Here is a 20,548-nt window from a genome sequence, read left to right on the forward strand (position 1 = left end):
CCATACACCAAACTTATCAAGTTGATTCTACTTTAATCTCAAGGACTGCTATAGGAGACTTCAGTGACTCAAATTCAGGCTTTTTATCATATAATACCACTTAGAGGATTGTGGGTGTTTGCTATTGTTGGATTCTATTAAAAGTATTGAATTAGTTGGAAGATTCTCATGTTTATATTAACAACATAATTTTAGCAGATCTAGTCCTTGTAAGCATGACATAATTTATTAATAATATTCCACACAAACATATCACAAAGTGTTGTGTTTAGATTACTGAATTTAACGAGACTGATATCAAATAACTTACCCATCTACATCCTTATGAGGTGAAACTGTATTAGTTATTAAGTTTGAATCAATAGGTTGATCACAATCTAGGGGTAACTGTAATTAAAAAATATAAACATATAATTCTAAAGTTATAAAATCTTAAAATTACTAAAATTATACTGTCAGAGAGAAACCAAATCACCATTCTACATTTTATTTCATCATATAATACATGAATCAAAACATTACAATTTAAAGTAAGTCAAGAATTTTCTACACAATTTTAAACAGTGTCTATAAAAGAGAAAACAATAAACTAGGAACTTAATTTAGTGAAAAGATATTTAACTCTAACATTAAGTTTAACAGTGTTGTCATTAGGCTACCTGTACTTGGTGTTGATTATTTATTCTCAGGCTACAACTGTTAAGAGTGGTTTAAGTGTTAAGCACTCACAGTTTGTTAGGTGTGATAGATGCAAGGAGTAGCTTTTATCTTGGAATTTGGGGCTGACAAGCACATTTAAATTAACAGTAAAGTTGTACAATTTGTATGTGGAGTTTGAAGTTGAAAAATATATTAGAGGCTGTTTTAAATAGGGTTGAGGTGAGGTAAAAGAAGAAGAATAAACTAGGAGGATTTAGAGGAAATTGAGCTTTTCCAAGTAAAAGATACAGAGGATAGTGACAACTTTCAAGTAATAGGGCTAGTGGCAGTAGATTTAATTGTAAGGAGGAGAGTCTGGTAAAAAAACAGATTTCAACCTTTTGGATTGTGTAGAAGGATAACAAAACGGATAGATAGGGATTGGAATGAAAAAATATATGGATGTTATTGTATTTTGAGATTCTTTAGTATGACATGTGGATAAGATACTCTGTAGGGTAAATAGAGGGAAAAGGGTTAGATTATGCTATCCAGAGGCAGAGGTGGAGAATATAACTTACAGAACAAGTGATATAGCAAAGGGTGCTAGTACTGATACAGTCTTTGAAGTGCTCGCAATGGCTAACAATGTATGGATGGGTGGATCAGATGAGCTAACTGCTAAGTACAAGGCAATAATAAAGGCATTCAAAGAAATGGGCCATAATAACTTAATTATGTCAAGAATACTGCTAAGACTTAACTGTGGGAATGAAATTATATGTAGTCACTAAAGCTGAACACAGGGTTTAGGTTAATATGTAGAGAAGAGCTGTTTGGCTGATTGGATTTATGGAATCAGTTCAATGGGAAAAAGGAGCTTTTTGGAATGGATGGTTTACATTTCAACTGTAAGGGCAACTAGGATTAGATACAGTGGAGAAGGCCAGAATAATGAAGAAAAAATAAGATGTACAGAGGGGTATGGTGTGGGAACAATGTACAAAGGTAGTTTTATTGGTAAGCTAAGCTGTTACTATTGTATTGCTAGAAGTATAGAAAATACAATGGATGACTTTAGAACAATGATCATGATCAGAACGGAGGATTATGATGAAACTGAAACTAAATGTGGACATTCATGATTAAATGAATTTCCTTGAAATACAGGGTTATAAATTTTTAATAGGGATAGAGTATTAAAAAGAGGGGGAGGAGTGGCTTTATATGTAAAATGTGAGGCACAGCCTGTGCAAGTTGAGGATACCAAAGCTAACAGCAATGAGGTTGAATCTTTTTTTTGTTTCTGTTAGTGATTATAAGGGGAGAAGACGTTTAGTTAGAATTTGTTACAGACCACTAAATGATGAAATTGGGGAGAAACTACAGGGAAATAAAGAATTCAACTGTCAATAAGGTTAAAATGATTGGAGATTTTAATTTCAGATGTATAAATTGGGAAATGCTAGAGTCAAATCATGAAGGAGACAGGTTTTTAGAAACTGTTCAAGATGGCTTTCTTCACCAATTGGTCAAGGAACCTACTAGAAACAATGTAATTTTAGATATATAGAAATGTATGGAATTTATTGAGAGGGTGGAAACTAGGGAACATCTGGGTACAAGCATTTGTTTGTTTTTTAATTTCGCGCAAAGCTACATGAGGGCTATCTGCACTAGCTGTCCCTAATTTAGCAGTGTAAGACCAGAGAAGAGGCAGCTAGTCATCACCACCCACCGCCAACTCTTGGGCTACTCTTTTACCAACGAATAGTGGGATTGACTGTCACATATAGCACCCCCACAGCTGAAAGGGCGAGCATGTTTGGTGTGACAGGGATTTGAACCCATGACCCTCAGATTGCAAGTCGAGTACTCTAACCACCTGGCTATGCCGAGACGAGTACAAGTGATCATTACTCTGTTAGGTTCAATGTTTTGCTGCATATGGAGATAAGGAATAATGATATTTTAGTTATAAATTTCCAAAAGATGAGACAAGAACTACATACTGTGAATTGGGCAACTGAATTAGTTGGAGACTCTGATCAAATGGGGAAAATTAAAAAAAATTTTCAAGATAGATATGTTCTTTATAGACAAAAAGAGTGTGATTGCAAGTAAAAAACCCGAATGACTCACAAAGGATATAAAACAGACAAAATTAAAGTATTATACATATAAAAAGTTTTAAAACACTGCAATGACAAGAGTTTGGAGGACTATAGAAAATCATGATAGTTGAAAAAATTGGAAATAAGGAGATAAAAAATTACAGGAAAAAAATTTGGCTGAAAATGTAAAAATAAATTGTAAGGATTTCCTCAAATATATTAAGGATAAGCAAAATGTTAGGATTGGAGTATGGCCTTTGAAGGATGACACCAGAAGGCTAATATCTGATAAATTATGGGATGGCTGTGTTATTAAAGTCAACATTTTCCAACACTAAAAATGTACATCCAATAGATACCTCCTATACCAATAGCTTACCCAATTCAGTGCTGCCCTCTATACACAAACTTTTTAGCTTGTCTCTAGCCTTGAGAATCTATGTTTCCAATGATATTGCTACACTGTTGCATTTAAATTAGCATATGACAACCCTCCACCAATAGGAGTGCTACACATCCTCCTAGCATAGCTGACTCCCTTTATACTGGTCTTTCAATCATCACTTCCAGATTAAGCGAGACAAAGATGCACCGGAAGTGGGGAGGAAATGTGGAAAGTGGGGGTGAGTATCTTACAGATATACACTTTCATTGTTGGAAAGTTAACATTTTCCTAAGTTGAAAATGTATTTCCAATAATACTTACCTGCGCTGACACTTATAGTTTTTACTCGACCACCAGGGTTTCAACTTTGCTCATCTAAGCATTGGTCTGATTGTTTCTTGCTTGCTTTAGTCTTTTATACCCCACTCAATTGCCCTTGGCAATATTTGTCTTGTGATACTCTCCACCTACATCAATGCACCATCTATTCTGGTACTGTATATAAGCACCTCATTCAAATAATTTTATCACTTTTTTAAGACTGCTACCATCCCAGTCTGTAACACTGGCTCTTAGTGGGGAGGAAGGGCTGGAGAGTTTCAGTGGAGATAAGTATTATTGAAAATACATTTACAGTTTAGGAAAATGTTAACTTCCAAAACATACTTACCCCTGCTGCCACTTATAGCTATAATTCCACATTGTGAAGGTGGAGGAGCTGGTGAGGGAAGTATCCATACAGAAATCATCTGCATAGATCAATGGTGTACCAAGATAAGAGTAGTACCTAAGTGGAGGAACTGCACTACATCCAGAACACCTGAACTTCACCCTGAACTTAGTTCCTGTATCAAGGGTGGAATACAGTAGTGCTGGTGGATACAACCCCTCCCAATAACTATTTCCTTTAAATATGACTTTTTTTTTTTCTGTGCACAGAACTATTTTACATTGATCTGTTCTCCCATGAATGACTTCCTGACAGATGCAACATACAACCATTATTTTTGGGAGGAAGGTTGATTAATGACCTCTCTATAATGACTTTTCTTCATATCAATAATGTAATTTGCAGAGATACAGTATGAAACAAAGAGGTCACATGACCGAAGGCTTCACAGCTTAGTATATGTATCTTGGTACTTAGAGGTGTTCAAGTCAAACTACTGTGTACATACACGTAGGTATTTTGGTTAAAAAACTTTTAGGTCCTGAGAAGTAACCAGGGGCAGAAACTGTTGTTTGTCTTCCCCTGCTCATGGAATTAAGGTTTATTCTTTTAGTGAATGGAGTAGATTTTGAGCCTAGATGTTAAGTAACTTGATTAGTATTTACTAGCAGGGTTTGAAGATTATTAATTTGTGGTTTGTTGAGTGACAGACTCGACTAATTTGTGCGGTGATAATGGCTAATAAATGCTTCAAGGCATCCAGGAAAGCTGCGAATGTCTCAAGCTGAGAACAGGAAGTCACTATGAAGAAGGAGGAGGCACAAATTGTGTTGATATAGAAAAATGAAGTGGATATAGACCAAAGTTGTGATGAAAACAACAAAATAAACAAAACATGGAAATTAGAGAATTTTTAGTCAACTTGAAATTGTTTTAATGCAACATATTACATTTTATGTAGTATTTGTATTCAGAGATGATTACCTTATTACGTACTGGCTAGAGTCTAGCAATTATTTAATTCAGATATTTATTCTTATTTCTTTACTGGTTCTGTTAAATTTGCAGAATGGTCCCTTTTCAGATCTAGAATCAAAAGGTCCAAGTTTCAAGGTGAAATTCTGTGTTTAGGATGGGGCTGTTTTGTTTGTAGCTTCCGTTGTTTGGTTCTTTGTTTATAATTACAGCATTTTGTATAGATATACTGTGGATTTTTTTGAGTTGCAATGGTGGTAAATACAAGTATGGTATGTTTTTTTATTATATTTGGTGAACCTGGTTTCCAATTTTCTTCTGATTTTTCTGATGTAGAATTCTGGACATCTATTTTATAAATTGATACTAAATTCATGCGCTGAAAACTAACAATGAAATGCTTCTTCATATAATAACTGCCACACTCATGAACATTCAAAGTGACTTTGTTAAATGTGCAAAACAAACAAAGATGGATGATTTTTGATGAAATAAATTTTGTGTCAGTTTGTAATATTTTATATGTATGTAATAAAAATGTGATACATGGATGTTTATGAAATAAATGTAATCGAGAAATAAATTATTTTACATAAAATAATAACAAAACAATTTTAAGTTATCTTTATTACACTGTTATCCATCATAACAATTATTATTATTATTATACAGTGTACCAATCTGCTACGTTATCTGGCTACCTATACAGTACATAAACCATTATGCTCAACCCCTGGGAATAACAACTGACACAGCTTGAACTTGGTCGTTTGTTATCTGCTTATTGATCCTTTGAATAACGACTTCCTGTCAGATGCAATTTTTTTATCATGGCAGATAGATTAGTTGTATCTAAGAGGAACTACTGTAGTACATGAGTAATCATCACTATAGGCTAGCCTCAACCAAATAGCCAAGGTTCCACAAACTTGGGGTTGGAATTAAGGGGTCTTGGTCCCTACATCCTTTGTTGGTGGCTAGGGTAATTAGACCACAACACTATATATATAGGTATACTTTTGATAGGATCCCAACCTGTAGCCATAGTGTTATGGATTCCAAACCACTGGAATCATGATGAGAAAGTAAGCATCACTTAAGCAGACAAACTTTTTCCTTCACCTAACGAAGCCCAAAAGGCAACATCCCAGGCTCGGAATGATGGGATCGTGTATGCCTTATTCAATCAAAGGAAGAAAACTCATCTGGACTAGAATTATGACATTCATCCTCACTTCACAACTGAGTAGACAAGGAGCCTTCCACTTGCTCCACAGAAATATGAAAAGGACTTTGAACACTGTGCTCAACCAAGGACTCAGGATGGGACCACTTTGCATTTGGAATTACGAGGAGATAGTGGACCTCTTTCCATGAACAATATACTAAATTGATATTGTTCAAAAGAAGGGCCACACCCAAATCAGATAGCAGAGCGTCAAATCTGAACTGGTATTATGAGTAGGCTCCTGCGTAGGCTGGTGCCTACCGACATCTGGAAAAAAAACATCTAGGGACCCGGGTAGGAGGACCCCCAACTTTGCCCTCTTCTCCAAAAGTGGAGGAAATCATTTAAACACTCTGGAGGAAAAGCCTCTCTCCATCACCCCATTACATGTAAACTGGGTGTGGTAAGAACTCCCAAGCTCCACTAGTAGAATTTGGGGGGTAATGTGCATTGGAAAGCCCCAAGGAACAGTGCAATAGGTGAACCAAGTTCCCTAAATTTTTAAAAGCAATCCAATAATCAGCAGGAGCATGCAGAATCCCCTTTAGCTTTACTCATGATAGTCCATGAGTGGTGGTCTAGCATAAAATGGTAATACCATCTGGTAAGCTTCTAGATGGTCTTATGGAACACGTAATTTCTATTGAGCCTGTTGCAGCTGGTAGTAAGTATAGTTAAATTGGTGCTAGTGTAGAATTAAATGGATAAAACCACACCTGTCTGAGCAACCCTCGCCACAGAGTGGGATCCAGTTTAAAAAAGAGGTAAAGAACCTTGGAAGGTAAAGAAACAATAGGAGGAGGAAAAAATATTCACCCCTCCTTATATTCTAGCAAATATGGTCAAATGGGCACACGGGATAGGCAAAATACCCTCAGAAGAAAAAACTTCCAGATTGTATAAATAATGTGAGAGAAAAGTACTGGGAGAAGCCAACATGATGTCCTCCAGTGGGCAATTCAATCAGGCAACTAAAGACATAGACATGTGATGAATCTGATGATATGCGACTCTCAGAAATTTCCTTGTCGGTAAAGAAAGTCGAGAATAAGCAGAATGGATCAATATACAAAGCCACCTCATCAAAGTAATTAGGGATAAATCTCAGGAAACTGAAGGATCCCAATGAATAAAGGAGTTAGTGCAAGCCACATAACACTTCAGAGCTCTAACAAGACATAACAAATGATCAGCATCCAACTGGTCATAGAGGGGAGAAATAGCTGGCAAATGAATTGGTGAGAAGAATTTATCCCTTCCCTGGCTGCCAGTCTTAGGAAGAAAGAACCTATCAGGGTACAGCAGGACATAAGTGGAGTGATAGAGAGTTCTGTGCACATGTAGTGCAAACATCTCCAGCCTATGACGTCCATATGCCAGCAGCAACAAAAAATACACTTTAAGGGAAAAGTGATACATGGTACATTAGGCTAAAAGCTTGAATGGATGTTGAGACATAGCATGTAATACCACCTTAATACGCCAGTTGGGTAAAGGAAAAAGCCATTTGGGATGAAGGGCTCTAAACTGATAAAGGATAGCACTGGGGATTCAAATACTTTCCAATATTTAGAATATCGAAAAGTAGTTGATAAAGCTGCCTTATATAAAGCGACAGTAGACAAAGCTAGACATTTGTTAAAAAGTCAGGTCAAAAAACGAGATATGGTGGGCACATTTGGGTGAATTGGGTTCAATTTCCTAATGAGACACCACTAGCAATAAGTGTGCCACTTCCATTGATAAATGGCCATTGTGAGTCCACAGATAGATTGAGACAAATACAAAACAACTTTTGAAGTTAAATCCTTATGCTGTGTGAAGAATCTCATACCTTCCATATATGAAGTTTGAACTTAGAATTGTCTGGGTGGAGAATGTCGGGGTTACTTCAACAGAGATGTCCAAAGAGAAAGTGGCAGAGGTGGATACTCTTGAAAATATTGTAGAAGAAGAAACCATGGGGCTACCAACAGACAAATTGGGGGAAAGGCACAGAGGAGCAGTCCTGTCCAATCTTGACTGAATGCATCTATCATAATTGCCTGAGGATGAGGTACCAGGGACCAAAACGGCTGTAGTTGAGAGTTCCAATGAGTGGTGAATTCGTCAATCATTGGAGTACCAAACTGAGAGAAAATCCACCAGAAAACCTCACAACGGAGCATCTATTCAGTCGAGAGAATTCGGTTGCACCAAGACAGTTGATCTGCTGTTAAATTCATCACCCCCTGGAACAGGGTAAGCTAGGAGGCTGATATGATGGGAGTGAGCCCAGCAGAGAATATAAAAATATGAAAACAAAGGTCCTGAGAATGTGTGCCCCCTTAACGGGAAATGTAAGAGACCACTGTGGAATTGTCGGAATGAATCATGGTGATTTTCCCCTTCAATAGATCGAGACCTTGAACCATTGCTTGTTGGACAGCAAGAAGTCCTAAAATATTGATGTGGAAGAAAGGTTCGTCTTCTATCCATAGACCCTGAAATTTCTGACTGTTGATATATGACCCCATCCCTGAAGTGAAGTATCTGTGAAGAGATGAATCTCGGAACGAGGGTGCAGTATACGAACACTGATAGTAATGTTGGTCTGATCCAACCACTACTCAAGATCTAAGATGTTGCTCCTGTTTAAGGAGACTGGAAGATTCAGTGGACCAAAGTTCATGATCCATTGGTCAAGCAGCTACCACTGAAAAGACCACATGTGTGCTCATCCCAAAGGAATCAGTTTTGAGGAATGCCCACAACCCCAAAAGAGAGAGTATGCAGTAGGAGACAAAAGAGCCTGACTGCCCATTCCATAGTTGGATGGGAGTCTGCTGACACCCAGATGGTCAGTATATTGATTTGGCAAGAGAATGGATTTCTTGGTTCTGATAAGATACCCAGCTTTGGTGGCATCTGAAAGGAGAATTTGAGTGTGTTCTGCCAACTGACGAGATGGTGCCAGTCATTCATGTAATGTTGTGTGCACAGGCCCAAAGCATGAAGGTGACCAGGAAAAGCTTGTTCGACTCTACAGAAGACATATCGTGCAGATGCTAGGCCAAAGGACAGAGCCCTGAACTGCAGAACTTGACCCTTGTGCATAAAACGTAGATAGTGGAAGGATGACTTCGCTATAGGAATGTGAAGATGTGCATCAGCAACATCGAACTTGGTCATCCACAGACCTGGTTAAAAATGCCAATGTAGGTTGAAAAAGGACTCCATTGTGAACCTGGGAGGATCTAAGAACTAGTTGAGACAAGAAAGACTGATGATCGGCTGCCAATCTCGTCTTCTTGGGCACACAAATAAACGGGAATAAAATCCTGGAAGCACGAGACTGACTCTCTATATTGCCCCCTTGACCAATAACTCTCTAATAGCCTTGAAACAAAGATCCAGAATCTGTGAATCTGTTGGGGTGGAAATACCACTGGTTGGGAGGATAATGGAGGTAAAGAAGTGAACTGAAGACCAACCCTGATGCCAGAACCTGAAGTACTCATGGATCTGTAGTGAAAGAATTCCAGGTGTCCATAAAATGTTGTAACCTCACTCCCACAGACCTCACCTGCATAGGGTAGTCATTGATGCCATTGGCGATGGTCAGCACAAGCAGAGGAGCTTGAAGATAAGGACAGAATCTATTCTGAGTACCAATAGATTGAGGAGCAGAAGCCGGGGGTCAGGACATACAATGAGTAGTCACACCATGATTTCCAGCAGGAGCCAAAGAAAGTCTAGAGGCCAATGATGATGAGGGAGAATGCAAACAGGCGACATTAATTCGTGATTCCAACATTTATGGGACACCCGTGAACATCAAGGGGTGGAGAAAAGGAGCCTCATGTAACTCATAGAGAGCTATAGCAGGTAGACTACCTCCCTCCAACAAATCATCTTTACCTAATAAAGCCCAACAACATACAAGCCAGAAAACCAAAGAAAGAGCAGTAGCTGACATTCTTACAAAGGTAGAAGCCAGCAAAGGACCCAATTCGTCCTCAAATTGATGTGGGGAATGCTGATAGACTTCCAACAAAATTTGGAGGGAAAATAAATATCTCAAAACAGCAGTGAGAGTCAAACGAATCCGAGAAAATTTTGATCAGTTCAAAGTGATCACAAGGGCCAGTCTGAAACATCACATATCCAAATGAGGATCAAGTTTTTGGGAATCCAAATATACGTCCTCCTGTCAGTGGTAAGCCAAAATATACTGTTCAGACAAACATGGGAGACAAGGCATAGCTATCCTGTCACGTAATTGAGCAGTAAATCTTCTGGCATAAATAGCAATATCAGATGAAGGAGGAAAAACTAAGTAGTCACCCTCAGACCATTCAGCCATCAAGAAAGGAGTAGATTCAAAGGCAAATGGAGAAAGCCACAAAACTTCACAAACCCAATTGACTAACTGAAGAAATAGAGCAGGAGGTGGCTGATCCAAACTGGCTTCATGAGAAACTGACCTAGTAAATGAAGGTGGCGGATAAATAGAGTCCACGTTTTCTCCAGACTGTTTTGGATAATTGGCAACAGCAGCCTCAGAATTTCCTGGAGAGATACCTCCGGACCAAATATATGTCTCTATCTCACAATGAATTAGATCATGGGCAGTCTCAACTGAGAGTGACCCTCCCTCTCCCCCCCTCGACCTTTGAAAGACACTAGATAACAGAGGTGGAATAGAGGAGAGCTGATTAGTCTACTTGCTGGAAACAGTAACCTGTAAATTCGTGCCTAAAAACGGCGTGTCACAATTTTTTTTAAATAATAATTTCTTGGTATAGTTATACAGAAAGTCGCTAGGTGACGTGAAAATTGCAACTATCGCAGCAATTTTGCAGGGAAATCCGTGTCTAAATGCTCTGTTGAGAAAAAGTGATAAAATTATGTGAATGAGGTGCATATATACAGTACCAGGATAGAGTGTGCATTGACGTAGGTGGTGTGTATCATGAGACAAATATCACCAAGAGCAACTGAGTGGAGTATAATAGACTGGAGCAAGCAAGAAAAAAAATAAGTCCAATGCTTAGCTATAAGTGGCAGTAGAGGTAAGTATGTTTTGGAAATGTTAACTTCCAATAAGATATAGCTAGAATGTCATGTTGAAGTGGTGGTGGGTCTGGTGTAAAATTCACTTAGATTAGCTCCATTTAAAAAGCACCCAAAGGGAAACCATGCAGTGCAACACCCTATACCATGGAACTGTATAGGGGCACATCCATGGGAGACTGCACCTTATCTGTAACAGGGTGCACTTTGCCCATAAAGAAGGAACATGTCATTAGGATGGGCATAAAAATTAAAACAGTCCAGAACCTGTACAAAGTTCACAGAAGTACTATTTATGTAGTGCAGCTAGGGTGTATCAGACCATATGTGGTGGGTCAACTCCAGTTAAAAACCAGGCAGCATTGGGAATTTTTCATCTAGTCCATGGTAGGAGGAAGTGAAAGTAACATCTGCCCTGCAAACTGAGTGAGGGCTTATATTGGCTGGTCCTGTACCAATCCAACACCAGACAGCATAGGGACCTGACATCCAGGCAACAGTAGGATGAGGGAAATCTAGCTGAAAGGATGAACTGATAGAACACCACTACTCTAGTCTTTACTGAGTGGAATTGGTCACATTAGGAGGAATCATCCATGGTCTACCACCCCAGTGGCTAGGATCTGGTGAGAGGCAAGGACTCCCATGATCTTCTAGAAAAATACGGGGATGAAAGCACATTGGAGAGTCTGGAGTAGGGCATCACAGTAAGACAGTGCAAATGGTGATTACACAAAACCCTTTTTCTTCCATATGAAAAGTAAATGACCTAAAACAACAATAAGTTTGATCTGGAAAAGCTTGGTATAAAGTTGCACACTCCAAATCGACTGCCAACTGTTGCAAAGGCGGGTCTTGATCACAGGACCATAGTCCATATATGGGACAGTCATGGCTGTGACAGCACTGGAGTAGATAGACTTAGTTGTGGTGTAAGTAAGCTCATTCCCGCAAATACCAACATGGCCAGGTATCCAGACAAACTGGATTGAAACAGAAGGCAGTGAAAAGTTGGCCAGTCGTTTCCAAATATTGATGAGAACAGGGTGAGAAATTACATTAAGTGATTCCAAGGCCAGAAGAGAGCTAAGACAGTTCACAAAAATAGTACAGTTAGGGTACTGCTTGGCTTCTTTGTGATCCAGGACAAAAGAAATGGCATACAACTTGGCGGTGAACACAGAAACTGTAGAAAGGATCCTGTTAGCAACCACCAAGCCACAACAAACCGTTGGAGAGCCCACAGAATCCCCTGATTTCGAACGGGAATAGAAGAACGGTTCAAAAGATGTGTGGCAAACAGAAGACAGTACTTCCAATCGGGAGTATCCACTTACCTCTGATGACTCAAAGAAATGTCACAGGTGGGGATGGTATGAGCCATGGTAGGATGGGCTGATCATTGGACTCAACAACAGTACCTGGATAAGAAGGCCAAAATGAGGAATGGCAGACCATCTATTCCGAAAGAGCACAGCCCACCGAGGAAGGAAGACAGTACCCAGGTGGCATGCTGTGGTAAGAAGTGAAGCTTAGTATCATATTGCAAAGAAAGCTGCAAACAGCAGAGGTGAAGAGGAAGTTCGTGGGATTCAGTGTAAAGACTCTGGGCTGGTACAGTGCAGAAAACCCCTGTGCAGAGTTGAAGCCCCAGATGGTGTACAGGGTCCAACATCTTCAAGGCAGAAAGAAAAATAGCCCTGCACCAAGCATCTGGGAGAATATTCTCCTGCCAAATCTGGTTTAAAACAACCAGAAGAAGAGCAAATGAGGCTGGATAGAAATGGTGCAGCACTTCATAGTGAATGTCATTGGGTCCGACTGATGTACTGTGAGGCTCATGAAGACCAAATTTAAGTTCCACCACTATAAATGGGCGATTATAGTCATAGAGACGATCTGCCCAAAAGGAAAGGGAGCAGTCTCGCAGCCCGAGTTTTGCTGGCCAAGTAGGCAGGGTTATAAATAGAAGAGCTGGAAAGATAAGAAGATCTCTCCCTGAGAGTATTGGCAATGCTCTGTACATCAGCAACTTCCTGACCATTGGATAGCAAGATGGAAAGGAATGGGAAGCACACTTCCCATCGACCTTCCACATTTTGTCACAGATATCTTTGGAACTGGTGGTAGAAGGCTTTTGGTGAACTTAATTCAATATTCCTTCTGGCTTTGATGTCTGACCTGCCAAGAATGGGCATGGGCCTGCTGCAAAGCAATGTGGTTGGAAAGAGTAGGATACCTGCAAAAGGCATCCCAGGCCTGTTTCTGAGTCTTCCATGCCTGCTGGCAGGCAGGAAACCATCATGGACAAGGATACCATTGGAAAAGTGTTGAAGTTTTGGGGATATAATGGACAGCTGCTTGAAGTATACGATCAGTTACTGCCTCCACACAGTCGTTAATAGATGGAAGACTAACAACAACAGGATTCAGTTCTGATAGAGTGGGGAATGAGAGCCAATCAGCCTGCTCCAACTTCCACCATGGCACTCGGGATTGGGTGGCATTGACCATGACCAATCTCCCTCAAAACCATGACTGCTTTCAAGAAAAATGAGAAAAAAAGTGAATGGGAACAGATAGTGAATAGATAGATCAATACCAGTAAACGACTGACTAGAAGGATTAGAAAAGGTAACAGAACCAGTATTGAAGAGAGAAAGGTTGGATCCAAGAGCATACACTCCACAGACTGACCTCTCCCATCAATATCAGCACCACCAACCTAAAAGGGGATTGTGTCCATCCAAGTCTCTCAAGATGAAAAAAAGAGACGGCAACTGTTCTATGAGAGCATCAAAGTCTGATTGATCATAAGTCTTTCCTGGAGACAGGCAAAGAGAACCAACAGTGATGGTACAACCCATGGAGATACAGACAGCTACAGCTTCCAATGGTGTATCGAGTGGCAAAGACAAGGTGGTTACATGTTGGCCAACCAGCAGTGCCACACCTCCTTGAACTCGTCCATCACACAACCTGTCATTCTGGTATAAGGAAAACTGCTAAAAGGTGACATTATCAGCAGATCTCAGGAATGTTTCCACTAAGAAGAGACACACAAGATGATAGAAATCGATCAAGACCTTAATATCATCCAAATGAAAAAGAAAACCTCGACATTTACACTGTATCAAAGTGGCCATTTTTATTTAGATGGAGAACTGGTCAGAAAACTCTTTGGTTTGCAACCATGATGATTTTATTTTGAAAAAAAGAGGTCTGTTGACCTCCATGGAACCAGCCCGGGGTCAACTGGGCAGATCAGAAGAATGAGACTCCAGTGACTGAGGTGTGTCTGAATAATAGTTCTGCACCTCGGGGCCAAAGGAGAGGGACCTGAGCAGTCACCAAAAAGGATAGTAGGGACAGAGACAGGAGTAAATGTAGACTTGTCAACTCTTGCATCCACAGAAGGCAAAAGACACTTTACATGATGAGAGAAAGACTCTGTTGGAGGCATTGAAAGATCTGTCTGCACTCCGACTGTAGCAGTGGAACGGATTGCAGCAGCATATGTTTGAGATGGAATGGGGGACAACAACTTCCGAGCTTCTGGATAAAAAATGTATTTTACAGTATATAAACGTTGTACCTCTTTCTCCTCCACCCAATTAGGACAAGATTGAAAGTAAGAGGGGTGGGAACTACCACAATTGACACAGTGAGGGTTCAGTTGACACTTGTAGGCATCATGGTCTTTGCCACCACAATGAGCACACGTCAAAGAACCATAACAAGATGCCTTAAAATGTCTGAACTGCTGACACTGGAAACACCTGAGAGGGTTAGGAATGTAAGGCCATATATTACAGTTCAGATAACCTGCATTGACAGTGGCAGGCAGACATGGCGATGTAAACATCAATACAAGAACACTGGTAGGCACCATAATTCCTTCTTTATGAGTGGAGATGCGTTACACAGCAGAAACACCTTAGCTGGAGAAACCGGCAAGTATCTCCAACTTAGTGATGTTTCTTAAATCCCTCTCTATGATAACTCCTCATGAGGAATTCAAAGTAGCATGGGGAATAACCTCAATAGGTATATTCCCAATGGCCTTTGATTTCAGGAGAAGTTCTCTGTGTGTTTTGATATAAATGTTTTCACCCAAAACATAGCTTCTTAACCAATTTCAGAGAGACAGCAAGCCTCTCTAATCTCTTCTGAATGAAAAAGGGAGACATTTGCCCTAAATGTTTGTCACACAAAGCATGAAGAAATGATGTACACATACAAGTTGGGGTGGTGACTGCTGTACAAAGTCTTCCAAACGTAGTCTCTTGAGTGCAGGATCCATAAAAATTTATAAACTTCAGTGCCAAACTGACCCCACCCACCATGGAGTCCAACAAGGAAACACAATACAATGCTAAAGTAGAGCACTGTAGGGATGCCAGGGTTTCGTGGGCATTATACCCAAACACCAGCATTAGACACAATGTCTACAACATCCGTTGAGAACGTTCAACACTGGTACTCAGTTGACCCTAGCCCAACAGGTCTAGTCAACTGACCCAGGAGGAACCACCTCAAGGCCATCCATCTACAGGAATCCAAGGCCAAAATGATGTGCTAAAGTGCCACCGATATAAAATGACCCATCAATGACACCCCTCAACCACCAAAATCCTGTCCTCCATTTCACAAGGTACCATGCACAGGAAACACGTGGGTGGAAGTTTTGATCCCAGATGAGGTAAAATGAAGATACAGAACCTTCCCTTGAAAGTCCCCTCAATACATACAGGAATCCACCTCTCAAGGGGAGAGAGAAAGTAACATATTTGAGAAGCAATGTTATGAAATTATGAAAAAGGCCTAGGTAGATCCACAACAGCATGAGTAGAAGATTTGGCAAAGGTGGTGGGAAAAAACTATCAAAATCCTCTTCGTCATGGATGGGTATCATAGGAGGAGGAATATAGGTTCAGAATAAGGTCCAGGCTGAATGAACAACTCCATTTCCAGTCACACAATAGCTGTCACTTCCTCAACAGACAAAGTCAAACCCAACAAAATTTTAGTTGTTAGTCCAGTGTAAACATTGTCTTGGTGTCCCACACCAGACAAAGTGAAAGTTACCTTCAAAAATCCAAATGTAATATTACCACAACAGTTAGTAGTTTTGTAAGGTACACCCACAAAAATCACTTGTATCTCAAAAGCATACCAATTAAAAAAAAATTGAGGAGTGATGATTGATCAATCATTATAGTTGGAGTCAGCTGGGCTAGGAGGGCGTGTTGCATTCCTATCAGTGGAGGGTTGTTTTTGGTGAAAGTCTCAAGGTTAGTAGTGAGCAAAAAAAGTTGCATATCCTATCGGAATTCTACTCTTTCTTCAGTTTTTATTAATTATTCAAGCAATATTCCTCAACCTGAACAGTTGCTATATGGAAACAAGGTTGAACAAGGTGATCACAGTAATTCTAAGCTTGATGAGAAACAAATGGAAAGTTCAAGGAGGTTAAGAATTGAATACATGAGCCACTTGCTATTATTTTTTTCTAAGTCTTTGAATAGTAGGCAAGTAGCAGAAGATTGGAAGTTAGCCGACGTTACTCCTATTTTCAAAGGAAGTAATAAAAATTGTCCCAGTAATCATAGGCCTATCAACTTTACATAAGTGGTGGGAAAGTAAGCTTTTGAAAATCTGATAAAAGATGACTTTCAAAGTCATTTGGCAAAGTTTAAAATGTTGTTGGATAGTTAGCATGGTTTTAATAGGAGAAAATTTTGCCTTCTAATTTGTTGACATTCTCTGAAGAGGTTACTGTTTATGTAGATGAGGGTACGGGTGTGGTATATACTTATTTATTTTCAGAAAGCTTGTTCAAAAAAGTTATCTCTGTACGTGTTTGGGATAAGTAAGTTCATTGGATAGAAAACTGGCAAGATGGAAGGAAGCAGATGGTTTTTATAGATGTAATTCAGTCAAACTGGGTTAATACTATGAGTGGGGTACCTCATGGCTCAGTGTTGGGACCTTTGCTCTTTTTAATTTACATAAATGGCATAGATGAAGAAATGGTCAATAGATTATTTAAATTTGTTGATGACATTAAAGTTTTGAATGTTGCTGACTGTAATGAAGATGCTACAAAAGGATTGAGATTATTTGGAGAGTTGGACAAATAATTGGCAGATGGTTTTTAATTATAATAAATGAAAAGTGTTGCATGTGGGATATCAATATCTGAATTATAAGTATAATTTGGATAGGAATAACTTTAACACTGTTATGGAAGAAAAAGATCTTGGTGTTCTGGTTGATCAGTCTCTTCAACCAACCAAGCAACGTGCTGTTGCTAGTGTCAAGGCAAAGGATTTTAAGTTGTATCTACAGAAATATTGAATGCAAGTCTAAAGAAATTATGTCATTGTATAGGTCATTAGTTAGGTTACATTTGGAGTAATGTGTTCACTCTTGAGCTTCTTACTTCAAAAAGGACACTGAACTGTTAGAAAGTGTTTAGAAGTGGAATATTATGATGATACTTGGGATGATAAGATTATCATATGAGGATAGGCTGAGATCTCTGAACTTGTTTTCTCTTGAAAAAGGAATAGTTAATGGGGGACCTATTAAGGAAATTTATAGTGTTGATGCATCGTCTTTTTTTCATAATTGATGATGAGAATGGTAACACTAGGGGTCACAAGTATAAATTTTGGCAGGGAAGATGTTATCCTCAGCTAAGACAGTAATTTTTTAACAGGGTGGTTGGCCTCTGGTGGATACAGTTAATTTAAGAGAGTATAAGAGAAAGCTTCATAAATATTTGAATGATAAGGACTGGCTTTGAGGGTTTTTTTTCTTAAGGGTTTAGTTTAATTTAGTGGAACAGAATTGCATATAGCCCAAATAATGATAACACTGGTTTAAAGAACATTAAAAAGTAAACATTACAAAGTAAAAGTTGTTTTCTTAAGTCTATAAAGTCTTCCAGCTTCATTAAAACTGATTTTTATGTTTATGACATTTAAAAAGTACAGGTTTCAAACTGGTCTATGTCAAGGTAACCATTGATAAGTCAAATTATATGTAAAGCTTTTTAAAAACTTTTGTGAACAGAAAAAATTAAATTACCTGTACAATAACTCCATGGATATTTGGATTTTCATTCAATTGTCGTACTTTATCCACCAACTGAAACAAAATACAAAAATTACACTGTAGAAATAAATAACCACATTATGTGATTTTGGTATTAAATTGTTGAAGTATCTTTTATTTCAGACTTAGAAGAAAAGAAAAACATCATGGACTGATATATATGTAATTTCTAAAAACTTAGGAAATTTTTATTTCATTAACTTGGTAAACAAAACTAAGTTAAAAGTCCATAAGCTGCTTGCTTATTTATCAGATTTAAAAGTCTAGCACAATAAACTAAAAATAAAATATTCAAAAAATCATGCCACAAGCACATTTTACATACATCACCCTGGGAAATAGATCGTGGAAATTGATAATGAGTAGCTTCAACTCCTACTTCTGCAGCAGCTTTGATTTTCATTCTAATATAAACATTGGAATCTTCACGTCCTCCAACCTAAAAAAACGATAGATCAAACAACATTAAATGTTTTTTCTTATTTCACAGTTTTTAACATGTTCTACTTTCAAGAGTTAAACTATCACATTTATTTTAATAAAAAATTAACTATTAAATAGCTGGGTTAAAATAATGAGTAAAATGTTTATGGTGAATATTGTTTTAGAACATAGTATGACAAATATAAAAACTAATTAAACAAAATTTAAAATCATATTATTGTAAATATCAAATTATAAATTAGGATTTTTGTTTTTTCACTGGAACAAACTTTTATGTTGTTTTGTTTAAACTTTATTTACCTTATATCACTTGATAGTTCTTAAATTGTTAAACTCAAAATATATCTCAAAGTAATTATGTTAATATAAAATATATAATAAAATAAAATAAAAACAACTGCATGTGATGAGTACTAGTTAAGACACCTGGTGACTATATAATAAAAGCACTTTCTTGAACTTTTTACCTTTGTAAGACTAAACAAGGTATGTGCTATGTAGTTACGTAAAAACTAAAAGATATTTAATAAAAAAAGAAAAGATTCTTAATGAGTGTTAAGAAACGTTGTATTTGTGTATGTTTAATTTGAGTTATACACGAGTGAAAAATTCACCTGTACAATTGCAAGAGTAGGCTTGAAGTCTGGATATTTCTGTTTTAGTTCTTTAACTTCATTTGCCAGTTGACTTCTGATTTCACTGAAGCCGTGAAAAGAAAAGAAAACGACACAAATTTATTGATAAAAAGTGGCTTCCAAATATATTTTCACTAAAATTTCAGGTCAAGCAAGTGCTTGAGAAAGTATAAAGTTATGAACAAAGCACACACTGTAATATTTATTTTCTCTTAAAGCAAAAAGTTAAGATGTACAAACGAAAACTTGGCCTTATTTTAACACTATCCGAGTATCGCCTAATTATATTGTTAACTCGAATAAAAAATAATAATAATTATTATTATTATATGATTTTTTTTATTTGATAGTAATAAATCAAGGAAAACATTATTTTTAAATAAATCATATTGAATTCGTTTATTCATTTCTCTGGATTATCACAATCAGAAGTAGAGAGTTAAAAATTAAAATTTTTGTGTAGTTTAGGGAACTTGCCGGATACCATTATACAATTATAATCTAATAATTCACAGAGTAATACGACGCCTAGCGCCGGGTGTTTAAAGTACAGTGAACCGCGTGTTACGTACACGTATATTCTAACTTACCTACTCACACTTTGGTTACGCCATGAAAACCGTGCAGGAGTTAAAAGTTTAGTTTTGTTGAAAGGTTTCAACTGTAATCCAACAAAAATGCGTAATGCTTGCATTTTTCAAAGAAATTCAAAGTTTGACCGTAAAGAATTTAAAGCTGAATTTCCACGTTCACTTCCACGTAGGCCACAGCAGATTAAACCTCGTGCTCACAAACTCGTAAATGCGCTACATTCTGTCATTTCATTGGTTAATCTGCAAACTGGAAGGAAAGGAGAGAGGGGAGGTTGTTGACAGGAGGGGGGGAAATAACTTGCTTATATGTGTTTTTATCTTTCATCACCAAGGTTAAACTACGATGTAACACGTTAGTTGTGTCCACACAATACTCGTTTAGCAAAGATCCTATTTTTAGATATTCTATTTAGTAATATCTGTTGAAAAGTCTAATAAAAATGAAGGCCGAAATTTCAGGTATACAAAAAATAAAAAATCAGTTATTAATGGAATGACATAATAATAGATTTTTAGTATATCCGTTGTTTGCGGAATATTTTACACGACAGCAGTAATTCCAGTGATATAATCTCAGTTACAAAGGTAATGTGGGAGAGGTAGCTATTATTGTTTCTTTGTTAAGTTAGAATTTTTGCATATAGCTACTCAAGGGTTATCGGCGTATAGTCGTCCATATTCTTTAACT

General features: G+C 38.0%; 1 pseudogene; it reads right to left on the reverse strand.

Moving 5' to 3' along the window:
- Window positions 1–20,058, reverse strand: part of LOC106464423 — a 70,669-nt pseudogene extending 50,611 nt beyond the window's left edge.
- Between the last annotated feature and the right edge of the window lie 490 nt (window positions 20,059–20,548).

The sequence above is a fragment of the Limulus polyphemus genome, unplaced genomic scaffold (assembly GCF_000517525.1).
Source record: "Limulus polyphemus unplaced genomic scaffold, Limulus_polyphemus-2.1.2 Scaffold1648, whole genome shotgun sequence".
NCBI classification, from domain to species: domain Eukaryota; kingdom Metazoa; phylum Arthropoda; class Merostomata; order Xiphosura; family Limulidae; genus Limulus; species Limulus polyphemus.